General features: G+C 41.4%; 1 long non-coding RNA gene across 1 annotated transcript; it reads right to left on the bottom strand.

Annotated features, from left to right (window-relative positions):
* Positions 1–4,003: 4,003 nt before the first annotated feature.
* On the bottom strand, positions 4,004–10,275 carry LOC121141297. Its single transcript, XR_005878172.1, has 2 exons — positions 10,159–10,275; positions 4,004–8,092 (listed from the first exon to the last, which is right to left on the bottom strand). It is a non-coding gene; the product is annotated as an uncharacterized LOC121141297 (long non-coding RNA).
* Positions 10,276–14,454: the final 4,179 nt, after the last annotated feature.

Here is a 14,454-nt window from a genome sequence, read left to right on the forward strand (position 1 = left end):
TCTCCTCTCCAAACTCTCAAGCTGTCAGTGAAATACCAACTAGTCATCCTATAGCCTGAAGAGAGCAACGCCTAGAAGGAAGATGGAAAGACAACAGAAGGAATGTGGGAGAAGCATTAGGAATCTACTGGACCAGACCAAATCTAGCTGAAGCTGCCACACTTTCAACTGCTCCTTTTCAATATAACCAGTTAGTTAGATTTTTCTGTCAATCATTTAACTATAAAAGGATACCGATAATATGCAGTGATGCACTGTTTATCCAACAGCATTACATTGAAAGTACAATATTCTACTCATGTAAATGTGTCTCTTCACTGAATCTGCTCATATGATCTTTCCTTTCTTTTTCTTTCCTTTCCTTTCCTATTCTTTTCTTTTCTTTTTCTGCAGCACTGAGGTTTGAACTTGGGGCCATGCATATACTAGGCAAATGTTCTACCATAAAATAGCATCTCTAAGCAATTTAAACTATTTTTCATTGTTTGACACTTTCATACAGTTACATAGTGAATTTCCATCTCTTTCACCTCCCATTCCTCTCTCTTGCCCCCTCCATCTCTCTGGAGTCCTCCTTCTCAACAACCTGTCCCTCCTGATTGTCATATCTTTGTGGGTTTTTTTGTTGCTGTTTCTTTCTTTTCTTTTTAATGTCTGACCTACTGAGTTTAATTGGAATTGCTTACCCAATTATCAAGGCCAATTTATCAGTGGTTACACTAAGAGAGAAATCACATCTCCTACTCCAAGAATCATTAATTACCTATATTCCCTTTTGGAGGGGTAGAGCCCCATGGTTCTCTCACATATCCACGATGAAATGCTGAGGTACCCAATCTGATGCAGGCAAGGGGCAGATCACAGCTGCTGTGAGTTCCTGGGTTCAGGGGTTATGCCATGCCTAGAAGACATCATCTTGCTGCAAAACTCTGTATCCTCTGAATCTTACATTCTCGCTACCACTTCTCCCAAGATGGTCCCTGAGCTTTGGAGAGGCTAATATAGCTGTCACTAGACTATCTCTGATGGGAATTATTAAACTTCAGTGCCTTACACATTTGACCCAGAAGAGTGTGTGAACGCTATCCCCATAATCCTAATTTTCTTCCACATTTCCATAGTACTTTGTTACCTTCCTAAACAATTGATGTTGGTTGGATTTCAGTCTACATGATAACAACATGTTAAACATTTCTTAGTGCTGTCCTTATTCAAAAAGCTGCATTTGGAGTATGGGGGTTTATAGGGATAATTGTGAAGATAATTATTATGTACCAAATAATGTTTTGTCTTTGTCAAATGTCTGAATGTGAAATATATGACTAAAAATGTAACATAAAGCAAATATTGTAAAATGTGACCATCAACCATCAGCAAATTCCATAAAAGTTGGCAACTTCTGAGCAACAGACTGAATGTTCTTTAGATTTGAGATTTTCAAAACGAAATGTAGAAGGAAAAAAAAAGGTTTCTTTTTTAAAAGCTTCCCTTTGTAGTTTTTCAGGTACATTTCTGGCTTCTAGAACCAGTCCTGTGAGATCACCATGCCAGTGTTTAATAGGTATTCCTTCCACACAGTTCATTGCCTATAAACGTGCTATACACTAGGCAACCATACAACCAGGCTCGTTAGAGTTGTGTTTAAAACAAAGGTGACTGGATGTGTAGGACACAGCAGGTCTACTGTCAATCACCAGCTCCCGCCCCAATATTGGAAAGCTAAGATTCTGGGTAGCATCATGGAAACACCACAGAGGATAAGGAGACAATAGAGCAAGTGGATCTGACATCACCCCAATCCTCTCACAATCAGTATACCTACATGTTATCTGCTTTGAATACAACAGTTCTGAAAAATAGATTTCATTTGTAGAAAGATTTCAATCTTTTTATTTATTTATTTTTATTTTATATATTTTTTATTTTTAAATTTAAATTAGAAACAAGGTTGCTTCACATGTCAATTCCAGGTCCCTCTCCCTTTCCCTCCCCTCCTCCCATGCCCTCCCACCCCCCCCCAATATCCCCTCATTTCCCCAGGGAGGGTGGGGCCCTCCATGGGGGTGTCCATAGTCTGTCATTTCATCCAGGGCGGGGCCTAGACCCTCCCCCCAAGAGTTCAGGGTGGGTGTGCATCTCTCATTGTTGGATGGGAGTACAAAGTCCATTTGTATACCCAGAATAAATACTGATCTACTACCCAAGGCTCAATAGATTACCTAGGCCTCCTCACTGACACCCACATTCAGGGGTTCTTGATCAGTCCCATGCTGGATTCCCAGGCATCATTCTGGGATTCAAGAGCTAATCCTTGTCAGGTCAGCTGTTTCTGGGGATTACACCAGCCTAGTCTTAATCCCTTTGCCCATCTGTCCTTCCTCTTTGTCACTAGATTTCTTGAGTTCAGCTCAATGCTTAGCCATGGGAGTCTGCCTCTGCTTCCATCAGCAACTGAATGAAGGTTCTGTTTCCCAGACTCTCTGGGCATGGGACTGTAGGCTGGCACTCCTCAGATCTATGTCTAAAATCCATATATGAGAGAGTACATGCCATGTTTCTTTTTTGTGACTGGGTTACCTCGCTCAGGATGATTTCTTCTAGAGCCATCCATTTGTCTGCAAATTTCAGGATTCTATTGTTTTTTTTTTCTTCTGAATAGTACTCCATTGTGTAAATGTACCACATTTTCTCTATCCACTCTTCGGTTGAAGGGTATCTAGGTTGCTTCCAAGTTCTGGCTATTACAAATAATGCTGCTATGAACATAGTGGAACAGACATCCTTGTTGTATGAATGGGCATCTTTTGGATATATGCCTAAGAGTGGAGTTGCTGGGTCTTGTGGTAGGTTTATTCCCATTTTTCTGAGGAATCTCCATACTGATTTCCAAAGTTGCTGTACAAGTTGGCACTCCCACCAGCAGTGGAGGAGTGTTCCCCTTTAACCACAACCTCTCCAGCACAAATTGTCTTTGGTGTTTTTGATTTTAGCCATTCTGACAGGAGTGAGATGGTATCTCAGAGTTGTTTTGATTTGCATTTCCCGGATGGCTAAGGATGTTGAGCACTTTCTCGAGTGCCTCTCAGCCATTTTAGACTCCTCTATTGAAAATTCTCTATTTAGTTCTGTAGCCCACTTTTTAATTGGATCCTTTGGTGTTTTGGAGACTTGCTTCTTGAGTTCTTTGTAAGTTTTGGAGATCAGCCCTCTGTCAGATGTGGGTGGGGTTAGTGAATATTTTTTCCCATTCTGTGGGCTACCTTTTTGTCTTGCTGACTGTGTCCTTTGCCTTACAGAAGCTTCTCAGTTTCAGGAGGTCCCATTTATTTATTGTTGATCTCTCTGTCTGTGCTACTGGTGTTATGTTCAGGAAGCTGTCTCCTGTACCAATTCGTTCAAGGGCACCACCCACTTTCTCTTCTAAGAGATTCAGTGTGGCTGGATTTATGTTGAGGTCTTTGATCCATTTGGACTTAAGTTTTGTGCATGGCAATAGACATGGATCGATATGCATTCTTCTACATGCCAGCATCCAGTTATGCCAGCACCATTTGTTAAAATACTTTCTTTTTTCTATCGTATATTTTTAGCTTCTTTGTCGAAGATCAGATGTTCATACATGTAGGGGTTAATATCAGGGTGTTCAATTTGATTCCATTGGCCTACCTGTCTATTTTTGTGCCAATATCAAACTGTTTTCAGGACTACAGCTCTATAATAGAGCTTGAGGTCAGGGATGGTGATTCCTCCAAATGTTGCTTTGTTGAGTAAGGTTGCTTTGCCTATCATGGGTATTTTGTTTTTCCATACAAAATTGATTATTGTTCTTTCAAGGTCTGTGAATAATTGTGCTGGTATTTTAATGGGGATCGCATTGAATCTGTAGATTGCTTTTGGCATGATTGCCATTTTTACTACATTGATACTACCTATCCAAGAGCATGGGAGATCTTTCCATTTTCTGAGGGCTTCTTTAATTTCTTTCTTTAAAGACTCAACGTTCTTGCGATACAAGATTTTATTCTTTAAAGACAAAAATTAAAAACAGTTTTCTACACCAACTGAATTAGTTATGTGTCTGTTTCTGTGACCCAACACTATGTGAAGAAGCAAATTTTAGAAGGAAGAGCCTATGCTAGTTCACAGCCCTGAAGAGATACGAGTCAATCCTGGAAGGGAAGCATGCCAGCAAAGCACAGGCCTGCTGGTTGGAGCAAGAAGCTAACAGATCACATCTTCAAGTGAAAGAATGAAGAAGAGAGAGAGCAAACTGGAAGTGGGGCGAGGTTGTACAATGTTCAGAAAAATATGCCTCCAGTGACATACCTCTTCCAGCAAGACCACATCCCTCAAATCCCCCAAATTGCACCACTAACTTGTACCAAAAATATCAAAGACCAGAAACCATGGGGACATTTCTGTTTCAACAATTCAAGTGGGAGGATATTGTTAGGTCTCAACCAAGGACAAAAGGCTAGTTGTGGTGCCTATTAACATCAAAGCTGACACTGGCTGCCAGTTCTCCCATCATCCCTTAATCCCTACTTGTTACAGTGTCCTGGCTGGTACACACCAGTCCCTTCCCTGCTATCCAGCCCAGGGACTGGGCTATCCTTCTCCCAGTTGCTCTTCCCTGTATAATTCAGACATTTTGGCTAAGCTGCCCCTTTGCCTTTTATCCCCTTGGCCTCTTGGCTACCCAGGTTCCTTTCTCTTCCTCTCCCCTCACTTGCCACCTCTTACAGCCTGGATCAGGGTCACGTTCTCTTAGGACATTTCCAGATGCCTCTGGCTATACTCTCCCTCATATTAGCAATAAGTTTTCTCCTCCACCATACCTAGGAGCAAGCATACCATTCTTTTATTTATTTTCTTCATTCAGATTTCATTCTACTTGTACTTTTCCAGAAAAACATTTAACCATAGTAAATCAATTCTTGAATGTGGTAACCTGCCAGACTAGTTACAGTGAGGGTTAATATTATAAATAAGACTAATTGATATTTACCTCAATAAGATTTACTTTTGCAAGATCAGAAATCTAGCATGTTCTACTAAATACAGGATATTGCCATCTCTCAGCTACAACTTTACTGTATGAAGCACTAAGAAAGAAAAGCAAAAAAATCATCAAATTGAATATAAAATACAAGTGTACATTGCTTAAAGATGGCATGCATTCTGAGGAAATGAGTTATTAGTTGAACTGAGCATTGTGGGAACACTACCAAGTAGGTGTTCAAAGCTACATGGTTTTGCCCACTGTACACCTTGTCATATGGTATATATAACCTGACACATGGTCTGTTATTAAAACATCATTTGGTATGTGACTAAATAGAAGACCTCTTTGTAATGCTTCACACATACAACTTTGTTTATGTACCATGCATGTGTGTGGGAATGCATACACCACTGTGTGCATGTGGAGGTGCTTTTCTCCTTTGCTATACAAGTTCCAACTTATTTCATTGAGCATCATGTTACCTGGTTCCATTTGTGGTGCAAAAAAGGGGGAGAATGATTTAGCTGTTTTACAGCTGGGTAATGGTCAATCTTGTATATTTGCCACATTTTCTTCATTTGTTCAATTGGCGATTGATCTTTAGTTTGATCCCATGTCTTGGTTATTATAAACAGTGCTATGGTAAAAACTAGGTGCAGCTATCTCTTCAGAATACCAATTCTTCCTCCATGGCTATATACCAGTAGTAGAATCACAGTGTTATATGGTAATTCTTTTTCTACTTTTTTGATCAGCATGATGGATCTTGACTACCAAAACTTCTAACTTCACCTACAAGTTGCCTTATACAAATCTTTCAATTTAGTCTAAGCCTGATCTTTAATCAATTGTCAGAATTTGAAAAATTCTCCAATTAAGAAAACACCAAATGAGTCAGGCATGGTGGTGCATGGCTGTAATCATAGCTATCAAGTAGTTGAATTGATTTCTATTGCTTTAGAAGAATCTTGACAGAAGCCAAAAGAAAACTTTGAGTCTCTAGATCTCTTATCCTGTAGACCATAATAACATCAACAAATATAGATTAAGAAGGTTCAGAAAACCTGATTGATTTGTCAGTGGTCCAGGGAAAGTTTAAGGCAGAGCCAGGTTTAAACTTTAGAGCCTTTGGTCAAGCACTGCTTTCAAGCCATAGAAGAGCACATGCAGCATCATATATACATAGAAAAACTAGTGGCACATGAGGCCTAGGCATGTGAAGCATATGTGTACATATATATGACAAAAATGTCCTATATCATCAATCATCATTTTGCATATGGAAATTTTCACTAATGCATGCTGTATGCATGAGGTCATGTTTTCTCTAGATGCTGAGGCCTTGGAAAGGCAAGCTCAACAGAAATACCCAGGTGAGGTTGCTTTTCCTCATCAAATACCACAATGGAGATAGAACTCATCAAAAGCTAAGTCACCAAGAACACTGATTTGAGAGGCAGGAGATATTGTTTACTGTTCCAGAGAATCCAGCCCAAGGATCCCGATGATCTCTTCAGCCTCCATAGGTACCCATACACACTTGACAGACATGCATACAAACCCCCAAATGTATGTTGGGGGGAATGTTGATTTGAAATGTTGAGGGAAGACTCTTTTTTTTTCAAAACCAGGACATGTATTTGCATAATAAGTTAAACAAAATATTTAAACACAGGCATTAATTCAAAGCCAGGGCATGTAATTACAGAATGAGTGGTACTCTTGGTCATATTCATGGGCATGATTGACATTTGGATGACCCTAATTGTGTAGATTCGGTTCCTTCCACTCTGTGTGATTCTGGGAAACTGAAGATCAAGGATGCCTTGATCTCCCTGACTCCTCTCCTGCTAGGATTTGAATATGAAATCATCACATAGGTTCATGTGTTCAAACACTTGGCCCACAGCTGGTGGTGCTATTTAAGAAGATTGTGGAATCCTTGGAGGTAGAACCTCACCAGAGAAAATAGTTTGCTCTCTGTTTCCTGACTGTGGATGAAATATGGCTAACTGTTCTGTTCCTGCCCATAGTGTTGTCCCCTGCTCCCCAACACAGTCTGTAAACCAAATGAGCTCCCCCTCCTTAAGTTGCTTTGTCTTGTGTTTTGTTGTAATAGTGAGTGAAGTAACATCACCACTCCTATATCATAGTGTGACCCTTAAAGGAAATGTTAGTTTTAGAAAGCTCCTTTGTCTGTGTTAAAATGCCCCTCAGCTCCTCTACCCAGGAACTGCAGACGCACACCACATGACATTTAAGTCCACATTATGCTAACAACTAGATTCCCAAAGATGAATAGGACCATCTAGACAGGGACACTTCGCCATACACTTGAGCACTAGCTATATGTTAGGATGTGGAAATGCAATGAGGAAAACTCCAGATAGAAGTCATCTCCAGAAATCTGTGTACCCAGGTATCAACAGAACAGATGTAAAACCTCAGTAAAAACTGAACAGTACAGCATTTGTCTACAGCAGCCAGCCCAGCCCAGCCCAGTCAATATATTATGTTTATTTCTCTTCAGGTGAGTTCCAAATGCCTCAACAGTCATACTAAGCCCATGAGAGGCCTGGGTTCCTGTTCCCAGGTGTGTGCCATTCCACCTCTGTCTAAACTCGATGCCAATGCAGGACTCCACTGTGAATGGCAAAGAGAGAAAGAATAAGAAGCCTTGTGAGGAAGGGCAGGGCCGGGTGCAGGGACAGAGAAGATAAGTACTTCAAGCAGGCAGAACTGTGTAGCAGCTGATGAACTGTGGGACATTAGGAAGCTCCTATGACCGTTAAGAAACTTCACCCAATTTAGACCTTCAGAGATGGGGCATGCTCTGGCTTCCTTTGCAAAAGTTCTGTGAAGGTCAGGACTCTCTGTGAGTGCTGCCTCTTGCCTTGCTGGCCTTAAAGAGCCACCCAGCAACCATCAAAGGGCAACCTCAGTGTGTCCTCCAGAAACACCAGGACTGCTGGGAGGTGCTGAACTCCACTTTCTTCTTTTGCTGTGGCTTCCACTTGCAGATCTCCATGTGTGTAGAGCCAGTGAATGGTAAATATCAAGCCCTGGGCTTTCTAAGACCTGTGGGACCTGTGTAGGGGGAACAAGAAAAGGGCTCTCAGTAGTTTCATGCTCTTTCCTTTAAGCTGACCTCTCATCTCTGTTTGGAGTCCTATTGCCTGGTGTACAGAGAAGTAATAAAACATGGCAGAGTACAGCACGAGGTTAAAATGTCATACTGCATCCACTTTGGGGAATTTTATGAAATGGTGCACAAGCCTCAGAATCAGCTGAAAGCTCAGATCCAACACCCTGACTCCTCTGTTGTTGCTCAGATTACTATGATGGCATTTTCTTAAGCTGGCTCCATCTTGTCCAGGAATAGATAGTGACTGTTTATTTTGCAGAATATGACATCAGGATGTTCGGCTGAAGTTGTAGTTTACCTTATGTGAAATGTGTGATGGCAGGGGGCTTACTTTACCTTAGTCAAATCTCTTTCCTCATCCAAAACATGAGTCAATAACACCCATCTTGTGGGGCTAGTTTTAGGATTTAAAGAAATAAACATCTTAGAATGGAGCCTAATATAAACTACAAAAATGTGCTTGCTGAAGTATTTGTATACATACAAATATTTTGGAAAGAGGATCACAAATTCTGTTCATGAATTTGAGCAAGACTGGGGAGACAGCTCAACCATTAAGAGTAATTGTTCTTTCAGCAGACACCCAGGTACAGTTCTGGGCACCCATATTGTAGTTAGTTAGCAACCATACCTAACTCCAGTTCTAAGGGATCTGATGCTGTCTTCTGACCTCTATGGGCTATGGGCAGACATGTGGCACACTTACACTTATGCAGGATTAATCTTCATACACATAAAATAAAAAGCTTTAAAAGGGAATTCTGGTAATATAAATACAAAATTGTATATGTACACATGTGTCTGAATCCTTAAACATGTCTGCTTAAACTGAAGGGGATCTTTTGAGAGCATGCTAGTGCCATGCATATGTTAGGTAGGCATTGTAACACACACACACACACACACACTTCTACAGTTCTTGACTCCTGGCACCTACCACGACAAACCACACTTAACCTGCATATCAGATGTTTGCTCTGCTTCCCCCCAGGCAAAGTCCCATCCTAGAGATACATAAGTCGCTGTCACCAGAGACATGCAACTTTCTCTGAATTATAAAGTAACAGGTCTGAAAGTTATCCTCTGCCTTCATCCATATGAGTAGCTGGCTTCCTTTGTTTATTCTTCTTCCGATTTATATAATTTGTCTCTACTTCAGGCATTTTTTTCTCTTCTAGGGCATGGTCTTGTACGCCCTTTAATAAAAGACCACACACTCCTGATGCTTTCCCATTTGTGCCCCGGCATTAGCACCAACCACACACTCCTCATGTAAACCATCCCACAGATCCACTCCAATCTTGTTTTCCCAAACCTCAAGACAAACAAATGAACAAACAAACAAGAATGAAGCCCAGAGGGCTGTTAGCTTTGCTTCACTCTGATGCTTGCTTCTACTCCCCCTGCTTCCTCTGAGTATCTTCCCACGGTTTCCCAGGCTCCACCCCCTCTACACATCTGTCATCAACTTCTTTGGTCCCACAATTGTTCTGTCTTTTCTCAGCAAACTTATGTCACATTATGAAATTAACATTCCCTAAACCCACAAGTATGCATGTCCATGTGAACAACCACACACACAAATACAGAGGAGGGGAAGGATGGAGAGAGAGAGGAAAAATAGAAGGAAGGGGAGGGAGGGAGAAAGAGATATTTCTTTAATATCATAGAAAAATAGGTATAGATATATCGATACAAGAATTTCAAATTTTGCATTTTTTATTTTCATTCCATGTTGTGGGAACAATTTAAGTAAAGCTGTACTGAAAATGTCCTCATCCTTTTTTTTCAGGAAATATCTATATGAATCAGACTTTGCCTGTACTTTTAATTAATGGTTTAAGATTGGGTTCTGTTCAGCTTTAGCAAAACAGTCATCAATTTAAAAGGTACAGGACACTTTAAAAGATAAAGGGACAGTTTTAGGAAAACAGTCAACACTTTGAAAGGTATACTAAGAGTTATTGTAAGTAAATAAATCATATTATTTTACTAGCTATGTACCCACCTTATGCTCAGAACCACACATGATATGGCTGTTTCTTCTGAATGTCCCTGCCAAATTAGATACCACTATTTCCAATCTTCAAATGAAGATCCTGGGAATAAAAGAAACTCAGCAAAGTCTGTCAAAGCCAATCAGCTTGTAAACAACAGAGCTGAGACTCAGTTTAATTCCCAGATTACTCAGTCTGCTCCCTCCACCCTCTGGTGCTCCAATCAGAAACAGGCTCTATGTTGATATCGTCAAATTTTCAACTTCACTTTCTTTAGGCCAATTTCACAGCAAGGCCACTGATCATTTATGGAGTTGATTTAAAGTTAAAATCCTGGCTTCAAGTCAGGACAATGCTGCAGATGAGTGTATTGACTGTAGTTACCAACAATACCATTCAGATCCAGAGTCATAGGTGGTTCCTGGAACTTTCTAGACTATGATCCCCATGCATGGAAGCTTTCATTTAGTTTATGCAGCAACTTCCCTGCATCCTAGCTTAAAGGTTTTCTAAATGGAAGGCTGTGATGTAATGGTTAGTTTCCAATGCCTATTATCCTTCTTACATAGAAAGCACAGAAACAGGGTTCAACCCACATTTGTGGTTGTCCTCTCCTCAATGTCCTGATACGCAATGACCACAGACTCACCTTCCAATTCTAATTCTACATGATGAAGAAAATGTGTACAGTAGGAAAATGCCTTTCCCTTTTCATTCCTTCCTTTCCTTTTGGGAGGGAATTGTTTGTTTATCTCTGTTTTGTGTTTTGAATCCAATAAGAAATAACAGGGGCTATTGTCAGTATGTTCTCATAATCATTATTTTGAGTTTCATTCTCATAGCTGGATTCCACTGTTATTCTCACATGGCGGAAGTAAGTTATTAATAGTATTTCGACATTTTCTTTAAGAGTGGACCCCAGAGAAGTCTCCTTTGCCATGTGAGGGCAGATTGGATCTTGACACGATAGGATGATTTAGTTTCCAAAACAGTAACTTTACTAAACAAATCATTTCAGCACGTTGTTGTTATTTATACATACAAATCTGTTTCTCATTTGTTGGACCTGGACAGGAGGAGAGCTAATAATCTCATCAAAAGCTGAATATTTTCCATTTTGGAAAAGACACAAAGTTCACAATCACATGACATGAGCTATGCAATGGGGGTAAATCAAACACCTCCCTAATCCATGTTGCAGACATACATGCATGGACCTAGGAGGACTCTGGGGAGAATGAACCTCAACTCTGGCCGGTGACTCCTTGGCCCTCTTCCTAGTATGACACTATCTATTTTCAATGGTCGCATAGTGTGTGGAAGAAAGAGCAAGGTATTAAAAATAGGCAGCTTAGAATCCTGGACAGTTGTGGTGATTTGAATGAGACGTGGACCCCACAGTCTTGGGTGTTTAGGTATTTGGTCCCCAGCTTGTGATCTGTTTGGCGAAGTTTAGGTGGTGTAGGCTTTGCTGGAGGCAGTACATCACTGAGGGATGGGAGTTTTCCAGTAAAAAGTCTTGCCTACAGCCAGTTAGTTCTCCCTGCTTTATGACTGTGATTAAAGATGTAAGCTCCAGCTTCCCGTGCCAGCTGCCACACTATCACTCCCTGCCATGCTTGCCCAACATGATAGACTCTTAGCCCTCTGCAAACATAACCTTTTTCTTCTATAAGCTGCTTAGTTGTGGTATTTTATCATAGCAACAGAAGGGTAACTAGTATGGTACTTAGCTGGTAGCTTCAAACTAATGAAAAGAACTGAATTTGTAAACTGGGTTTCTCATACAATAAAATGGCTAAGTGGCTAGAACATGCTATTCAGCCCATCTGAGTGACAACTGAAATTGTAAAACCAGCTAAAAGAGACTTTACTAGAGTGCACACTGTAGTGGCATCTTGCCTTGCCAGTGAACTTGTAGTACTGGTCACACCCTTTGGGAATGGTTTCAGGTGAGGACATGACCCCTTTAAGGTAGAGGAGCTGCAGGCCACTCTTGGGTCTCAGAGCACCAGGAGGGCAGAGATTGCATCTTCTGGAGCAGGAAGGCCACAGGGCGGTTACTTACTCTTATCTGTGTAAGTTCTTCCCCAATAAAACACCTAGTTTTCATTTTGCTTGGGTCTGGTGAACTCATCTAAACCCTGCCTTCATGCATACAATTGCTTATCTTTATCTTTCTTGTCCCCTCCCCTTCCTCCTTCACTTTAGTGGTGGCAGTCATGTGAGAATAATTGGGGAGGGGATCTAGGGAAATGCTTACAAAATACAACCTACCAATATCAGATTTAAATGTACCTCATGGAAAGTTCAGGAGGCTGTTTGTGGCTGCCGATGAGGAGGGACATGAGGCTTGAACCAAAGCTCAGAAGCAAGAGCTCTCAGGGATCTTTCAAGCCTAGGCTGGGCCCCTCCATCCTTCCTCTTCTTGTCCCTTTGCCTCCTTCTCCCACACTCACCTGAGGATGGGCCAGCAGATAAGACTTGATTTCTCCACCACCTGTAACTCCAGCTCTGGGACATTGACTGCCCCCTTCTGGCATCCTCAGACACCTGCGCTCAATGTACCTCCTGACACCTGCCCCTCCCCACATGCATGTACACATATAATTAAAAACAATTAAATCTGGAAGAGTTCCAGTTTTAAAAGATGTGCTCTATGTGTCCTGCTATCCCTGCAAAGACATGATGAAATCCCAGCAATCAATCTCTGATTTATAAACTTCCCTTTCTTTTATAATTCTGCAAATGATAAAGCAACTTCCAATTCACTAACAAGATGGCTTCTCTGTTTCCTTTATTTTCTCTTAATTTCCCCAAGTGACTTTTTCTGGGATATGGGTATTGGAGCAAAATGAAGCATTGGCTGTGCTGTGTGAGACCAGGAGAAGAGTCTGCAAGCTTTCTTGTGCCTAAGTTTTAGTCTGATTCACTGTGGATCTACAGAAAGTATATACTGTCTTAGGGAAGAAAGATGCTGGCCAGACATAGAACTGTTTCTATGTGTGACAACTGTGGGATTGGCTGGGAGCCTAAGAAAAGGAAACTAATGAAGAACAATAAGAGGGCCATGAAAGGCAACCTGAGAGTCTGGTAAAGACATTTCAATACCCTCATCTCTAGTCCAAGCTTATCTACCATTGGATGTATTATTGGATATGTCATTGGTTGTAGATAACAGCACACATTCTTACTTGCAGATGGCCCCATCTACATCACTTCAAGATATTACTGTAACCAGGCATGACAGCAGCATGACTTACCATGTTACATGGATTTTCTTCCCAGACAGCTCTGACCTCACAGACTGAGAGACAAGACAGAAATCACTGGGTGGGATGTGAATGAGGCCAACACGCCCTGTCTAAATCAGGAAATCAGGCTTTGGCTCAGATTTGGCCTCATGTTGAAGTTTGACTGAAGACCTCCCCTTTGCTGGGAAGGGGAGGCCACCTTTTTCTCACAGACAAATTCTTGACCAGCTGATTCCAGGTGAATTGGGGGGGCGCAATTTTCCATCTGTAGACAACCAGTTGGACATCAAACTGCATAATAGTAGTTCCAGATCATACATAGAGCTCCTGGGCTTGCAAGGGGATGGCCACATGGCCCTGATGTGTAATGCTTTGGGCTAATAGGCAGCTGAGGAAGGCTGGGGAGTCCTTTTGCGGGGATACTCTTCAGCTATAAGATTTGGGGTTTCAGAACCATGTCTTCTCATTACCCTCTCAACACGCTTTTTGGGGGGGGTGTTGTTCCTTCTTGCTTTTATATTGCTATTTCAGCTTCATTTGTTTTAGTTCTAAGAGGATTAGACTTTTAGTACCATTCTTGTAATGATTAATGTGTACTAATTACTTTACCTTTGAGTTGTCCAGGCAAAAATCTCCCTTTTGTAGGAGGCTGGGCTGGTGCACAGGAATCCATTGGGGGCCCCTCTCTGCTTCAAGCTGATGTAAGGAGAGGGATTAAAGCAAGTGGGGAAACCAGCTTCCATTTTGATTGCGCCCCAATGGAAACCTTGTTGTGCCACACACTGCATTAACTGTTCTAGTGACTTACAAAATGAAACCAGACTGAGAAGTGACAAGAGCCCTAATGAGTAACATCACCACTACACGGCTTACTTCTGTCATATCCCTGGGCTGGGCTTCATCACTAATTTTCATCTGTGTTTCTTGGCTCAGCCAAGACACTGGAACCTAATAAACAAGTCTCATCTGCCTGCCAACCCTCAGGTGAGTGTGGGACAGGCAGGTAAGAGAAGAAGAAAGACGGAGGAAGGGGCACAACCTATGATTGAATAA

The sequence above is a fragment of the Mesocricetus auratus genome, unplaced genomic scaffold (genome assembly GCF_017639785.1).
Source record: "Mesocricetus auratus isolate SY011 unplaced genomic scaffold, BCM_Maur_2.0 Super-Scaffold_100007, whole genome shotgun sequence".
NCBI lineage: Eukaryota > Metazoa > Chordata > Mammalia > Rodentia > Cricetidae > Mesocricetus > Mesocricetus auratus.